Here is a 7,617-nt window from a genome sequence, read left to right on the forward strand (position 1 = left end):
AAAAAGAGATAAAATTTTTAAGATTTTTTTTGTTTTACAGGTCATATTTTTAGTTTCATTAGAATATAAATGCATTTTTCAAGAATACATGTGAACTTGGCTAATTCGAACTTAGTTAATTCATGTTTTTGAATAATTAGAATTTTAGAAATTTCCCTTGAGTTTCCTATTCAATTTAATGTTATAAAATTACCTGTTTAATTCCTTTTTTTCCCTCATGTTTTGGACAGTTCGAAGTTTGATTCAGGTGGCATCTGCAAAATGTCTATTTTCTCAGAATTTATAGCTAAATTCTCGTCATCCCTTTCTTTGTTCCGTGGTTTGCTGATCTTTTCCAGATTATAACATTTAGCCAACATTGATAAAATTACAATCAACAAAATCTAAGCGTTTTTGTTGTGACTCTAAGCAATAAGTAAGGAGCAACGTTTTCTTTACCAGTCCCACACACTAGATTTTGTATTTCTGTGGGCAGCTGGAGTTTTACAGATTTTTCGTTAACGCCATTAACACCTACCAAGAGTAGATGCAAATGCCACTTCTAAAAGAATACGAAAGTTTGTCTGAGTGCCAATATCTGCACAGACGGAATGTTTAAAAGCTGGAGTGCTGTAATTCCAGTCACTTGTCTGGTAAAACGCGTTGAAGGTTCATCTCTCTCCAGCGTTATCGTTAGTTTATTTTAGAATATCCATGTAGTTCAGCAACATTTATGCCATGTCCAAATAAGGCTCATACGCTTGTTCAACTCTAGGAAAAACAACTGTGACTGCCTTACAGATACAAATATGGGTAAAGAAGTAGAGAGTAAAGTCACATTGAATCTTCTCATGAAGGAGAACGAAAACGAATATAAGAAAGCAACAGAGATTCCCACTTCAGCACTTGCAGAAGCTACGGACATGTTAGAAAAAATAACGCTGTTGAAGCTCGAAATTCGCATCTTTCATTCTGTAAATGAACTTGATTTCGTTTAATGTTTAAGAGCATCCAAAAGAAAACAAATGAAAGTTAAAAATTTACAAATGAGGTAGTTTTCGTGATCGTTTACGTTTTATACAGGCATAATACTGTATATAGCCTATATACATGATGGCATTCAATGCATTTTTATAATTATTGAGAGTTTTCGATTTTTTGTGAAAGTATAGTTATCTGATATTGATGAATTGAGAATAATTCGAACATTTTATCTGTCCCCTTGAGCTTCGAATTAACTAACTTCAACTGTATATACTTTCTAGCAGTTTTTAGATCATAAAATCCTTAGCCCTAATCACTATTATCTTCTTAGGTGATTTCAAATTAGCAAGAACAACGTAGTTTTTGCGTGTTAATATAGATAACTATTATTTTATTTACACACAAGGACATTAAAAGAAAATTTAATCAACATAAGAAAAAAATCGCTTTTGTATCCAATATTTACTATACATTGTATATTTTCTTAATGATATATTAGCGAAGTAAAAAGGTTATCGCATATCCCGCCCATCAAAGTTTCTCTTGTTCCTAATCGTGCAAAGAATTCGAAAATTATGTACCAATTTGGTCAACAACTGCATCAATGGACAACAACGTGTTATCTCGATTATTTCCTTTACGAAACAAAAAAAAAATTGATACTTCAGGGTAAAAGTAAACAAATGGTCATAACCTTCTCCTCCCATCCTTGTTAACTTACCTTTTGTCTGATGTTTAGGTTACAACAATACCGGTCAAACTCGTCTCACCTGAGATACTTCTTTGTATCGTTTAGTCCATGGGAAATTGAATATTGCGACAAGGTATTCATCTTTCCTTCGGTTTTTTCCAAAGCCTAAGGCGTTCCAAGATATCATGACAAGGAGCGTGTCAGATACTTAAATAATAATAATAAACTCACACTGTGTGAGATAGAAACTGTGTGAGCTACCTGAGAATGCGGATATCTCACCTGAAACCTCTATCCCTAATAACAAATTCTGGATCATGAATTCATAGATCGTGGTTCGTGCTTTCTTTTCTGAAGCGGATATGATTTGCTTCGAGTTATTAGTTTCAAATCGTTCTTTCAAGGACGGTATCTCTTTGTGAATGGATATAACATGACTATTTCGAATAATTATGCCAGGTGGACATTAAAGGAAAAGAAATTACTTATTAATGCTGTTTTGAGATAATCTTCCATTAATTATTCATACATTTTACTGGGCATGGTTGAATGCATGAAATCGGTGGAATTTCTGAAATATTAAATAGAGATGAGAAAATTCGTGATTTTAAATAAGGGATAAACATTATGTGGAATATGACATGTCTAACGATAATAAATAACATTCTGACTTAACGTCTTTCCCATACATAAACCGGTCTAATACACAGGGTGGACGAGAAGTGTCGTGAGCACATTTCAAAAATTAATAACAAATCAACCAATTGATATAAAAATGTGTGGTTCGCACCAAAATGCTTATCATGACAAAGTTTTTTTTGATAAATTAAAAAGTTAAAATTTCACACGCTAATGACTCTGTAAAACGAAAACCTCAACGTAACTCGTTTGAAACTTTTTGAAATTTGAAATTTTTAAAAAAAAAATGAAATTTGTGGTTTTTTAATTTATCAAAAAAAAAACCTTTCAGGATCTCTCATCCACCCTGTATAAAAATAATCGAAATTAACTGCTTCCACGAATGTGTTTTCAAATACAGTTCTTATTTCTTATTTAATATAATAATGTCAAAATTACCGCCGTAAGTTCAAAATTTCAGCATGAAAGCAGTAGAATTTTCTTGATATAAATAAATCATATTTATGTATGCATAATTAAGTAATATAATATTTTTGTATTACGTAATAGCCAGTCATTAACGTCCAACAAAACCAAATTTTTTACAATGTCATTAGTACCAATTAAATATTCTATATAGAATCTATTGAGAAATCCTTGAGCTATAAAATGATTGAATTCTAGGAAAGTAATGGGGAATCATCATAAGGTATCATTCAAGTAACAGTTATATGAAGTAAAGAAAACTTTGTTGGTTGGAAAATAATTATTGTTATTATGAGACGAATGGGAAAGAAAGAGACTTCGAGGAATAAATAAATAACGTGTCATTTAACCTCAACTAACCAAAAAGAAACTTCAAACTCTCTCATTATGAAAAGAATTTTAATTATGCGCAAGTTTTGCGTAACTCTGCGCGCATCTGCCGCACCTGCTGAGCTGACAGTCAATCTCAGTTGAAGTAGTTTCCAATTTCTTACTTATTATTATTTTTTTTCAAACATCGTGTTCTCCATTCAGATATTCTTGGGGTCGAGTCACATTTCGACCCTTTGAAGCCATAGAAAAGCCAATTATGCCTTTCTGCATTAGAAGAACCCAATCATTGACTCTTTCCCGCGTCTCTTTTATCTTATACACTTCGTAAGATTGGAACATCTCGTTGCGACTAGATGCTCATACAAATCACCACGGCTAAACAAAAATTAGGAGAAAAGAAAGCTAAAGGAATGAGATATCTAATCAAAATAAATGCTGCCCTCATCGCCTCTCGCTTTTACGTGTGATGAATGATTGAATGACAAAAAAGGATTTGAACTGGTGTCCAAAGAATGAACGCCATTCTCAAAGGTTACAGCCACATTATTCGACAGAAAAGAGTATGTTGATTTGCATAACTGTGGACGTGTCGACTAATAATGTAATTATACGTCATTATTAGTCTAATTTGTGGACAAAAGGCGATGGAAATGCTAATCTGCAGATCATGCGCAGGGAGGTCACGTTGCACCTACCAAACGCCACAGGCATCGAAAATAAATGCATGTAAAATTGGAGTGGAGATCATTGAGTAATTGCGATATTCATTTATTACGCTTTCCGCCTGGCAGACTTGCTATATCAAATCAGCATCCGACTTTGTAGGTCAAGATTCGAATTCGACAGATCCATACACAATAGCCACCTCCAGATATGGATTCAAAAACAGACTTATGCAAAGACCTTGGAGAAGCCATCTTGAATCCACATCAAGGTGTAGCATTACTAATTTTAGTCACAGAGAAAAAATAAATGGATGAATCCAGTTAATTTTTCTCATTCGAAGTCTATAGTAGTGTTTTTCAATAAGCACTTACCAGACGACACCAATGATCTGTTTGTTCTGAAACACATTGGTAACCACAGAAGTATAGATATAAGACAACAGTTTAGATGTATAGTTCAAGTTGTAAGAGAACGTAATAACGACTTGGCTACAATTTGTGTGTATGAAAAGTTTCAAAATACCAAATTCCCAACCAGAAGACTTAAGCAATGGCGTCTAGAACATTAGACGCCCTTGATTAGGCTCAGGTTAAATTTTGAATTTTCAGCATATCGCAACAGAACTGCTACCAGCTCTATCGTGAACTCTCTGCAGTCACGGAAGCAGTAGTTTTAAGGGTTACTATCTCCTGATAAGTTAATTAAAGAGAGATTTTTGCTAGGAATCCCAACTTTTACCTCCCATCATTCCCTCATACAAGAGAACGTTTCCTCCGGCATAGTGAAGAGAGCATCAGTCTTGTGTGTGTGTGTGTGTGTGTAGAGAGAGAGAGAGAGAGAGAGAGACTCCAACTTCAGTAGACCCAGTTTCTCTTTAGTGACGAGTCAATATTCAGTCTAGACCAGAAATCTTCCACCTTTCTCGAATCGCGAGCACCACTTAGATAATCAAACAGAGCACCCCTAATGGCAATGTTTACATACGTACGCCTAAAATTCGCATAATTGCAATTCTTGAATGCATTTTACAGGGTATTTAATTGAAGCGTTGATCGAGTGCTCGCGAGCACGGAATCGGGCAGGAGTACTGAGCACTCTTAGTGCTTTAGGGAACATCGTGGTGCTCTCGAGTAAAAAGGATGAAGGTGGCTGATCTAGACACTGATTTTCGACGTATCTTGCTTAGGAGATAACCGGGGACCCAATACTAATCCTCCCACATCATAGTAAGAAACCACTATAGCAACGCACATACCATAATCTATGCGGGTATCGTATTAAGGCGGCTACACACTACTCTGACGTGATGTGGGGAATTATGATTCGTGGGAACTCTGTGACGGAAATGTCACTCCACGTCAGAATAGTGTGTGAGCACTTTTGGATAGCTGCACACCTCTCCATGTGTTTGACAAGAGGCTGACCTTTCAGATGTATAGATAAAGCTCTATAAAAGCGACTTAACTGTGGCGCTGTTGGTTCTTAGTTTGTTATTTATGGATGATAACGCTCGTTTACAAAGGGTGATCCAAACTCAATGTACAAACTTTTAGGGGAGGTAGAAAACACAAAACCGAAACAGAATCGCATAGGAATGTATTACCGGAAACCCCAACCTGATCGGCTGGAAGATAAACGATGATGTAGAAACAACAAGACAAAATGGGTGAAAAACACTTTATTTAGCGATACTTTACACGAGGACAGTACGTGTACACGGTAAGTTTCTCAACAAGTGCTCAAAGTTCTTAAATGGTTGTATGCTCTCCATACATAATCGGAACTTTAAATGGCTAGCGTGCGTGGCATTCCAACTACAGCGCTTGGCGAACAGCACCCTCAAGCGTGCATAACTGTGGTTGGTAAGAACTTTGAGCACTTGTTGTGAAACTTAACGTGTACACGTACTGTCCTCGTGTAAAGTTTCACTCAAATAAACAGTTTTTCCACCTCTTATTGGCTTGCCATTTCTACATCTTCGTTTAGCTGATCAGTTTGGAGTTTCCGGTCATACATTCCTATGTGATTCTGTTTTGTGATTTTGTGTTCTCTACCTCCCCTACGTTTGTACGTTGATTTTTGAATCATCCTGTATATTAATGGATCATCATCCTGTATATTAATGGATTATCATCCTGTATATTAATGAATCATCATCCTGTATATTTAATGGATGGATTGTTCTGCCAGATTTTGATAACTAAACGTGACTGAACATTTCATGGATGCACTTGAGAAAACAATTGAAAATCGCCAAATGCCACCACGAACCACCCAGGAGTTAAAAACTGAGTGCGGCAGCCAATAGGACTGATGAACTGTTTCTTCAACAAAGTTTCTGCAAGCTCGTTGTGCGACCCGTATGCCTTGTTAGAACTTACCATAAAATCGTACAGGCGCTAATTGAGGTGTCATCTTGCAACGTCATACCTGCTATGTTTTGCGACGTCAGATTTGATCATTGTTTCTATCATGAATGTTACTATTCGATCATTAGTGGGTACTTTCAATGTTATACGAAAGTATATGCATTTTTTGGGACCACATGTCCGAAGCGGTACACGGACATATTAAAAGAAAAGTAAATCAAAATCATTTAATGCTTCCATTTGTTATTATCGACAATGATGCAAGTGTTCCTACACGTATGTGTGGAATTCCACAGAAAAGCTTTGTTGAGTAGTAATGATGCAATGCGTAGTCAACATACAGTAATTTGCGGCCCCTAATATTTTACGGCCCAGGGTGACCACGGCACTCGCATCCTGCAGCTGGCCTCATTGACAGCGATATTTGGCGGGAACTCAGCTAAGGAGATCCTTCTTCAAAGGACCTTTGTAAATATGTAAGTTAAGAAAATTGTGGGATTCATTTCAGACCAGAGCACTGTCAACAATTTTATGTGGAAGCCATGGGTACGGCAAAGCCCTTTACATCAACAGCACAGCATGAAAATTACAATTGATGATTTGACTGATTTTTTTTAATTTTGCACATTTCTTTCAAAAAATTTCGATTTGTTTAGGCAAATACTATATTTTTTTTATATTTTTGAAGTCAGAGGAACACAGGCATGGATTCACCTTCATACTTACTCGAACTTATCCCCCTGCGACCACTTTCTGTCGGGCAAATTGAAGGACACTGTCTCCTGGAACAATTCTGCAACACTGGGCGAGCTTCAAGATTTGATGTGTGTCCATTTCCGTTGGCACACGGCACAGGGTAACTGAAAATTTCATTCTTCGTTAGTGCCGCGAAAGGTGCACATTTTGAATCGATTGTGATGTGATTGCAACGTGCTATTGCAATTGCCATGATCAGTGATTCGAAGCGCCGCTGTGGTGGTCGAGTGGTCATAGTGACGAACTCCAACGTCGCCACAGTGGTGGTCGGTTGAAGTTCGTTTTCTGTGGTTTCCAACTTCAAGGCGCGAATGCGAGCCGATCTCCCCTTTAAAAAGTCTCGCCACAGAGAACAACAGACGTACAAATGTAATTCAATCCTAACACATCACTCACTTCTGAAATATAGATGGCAGCTTTGAAAAATCAAACACAACACTGCATACGCACTCAGACAGTTAGGTACACACACAGTTAAACTTCCGGCACAACTCATTAGGTAGTAAATCGCCTATATATATAGATGGTGATAGACTGGAATTGTGCTCGGTTTGAAAGAAAGTGATTCGAAGCGCCTGTTTTCACCGCATCTTCTCCATGTTTGGAATTCATTTACATGAATTTTTAGGTAGACACACAGACATGACTATATGCTCATTATAGTTTTTAAATGTGCATTGATTGTGGTGAAAAAGAAACCCCAGTTTTGGTGGGTATGGAGTAGGAGGTAGGATG

This window comes from Pholcus phalangioides, unplaced genomic scaffold (assembly GCF_987345545.1).
Source record: "Pholcus phalangioides strain wild (caught in Gottingen) unplaced genomic scaffold, Ppha-v1.0 ptg000007l_1, whole genome shotgun sequence".
Taxonomy (NCBI): Eukaryota; Metazoa; Arthropoda; class Arachnida; order Araneae; family Pholcidae; genus Pholcus; species Pholcus phalangioides.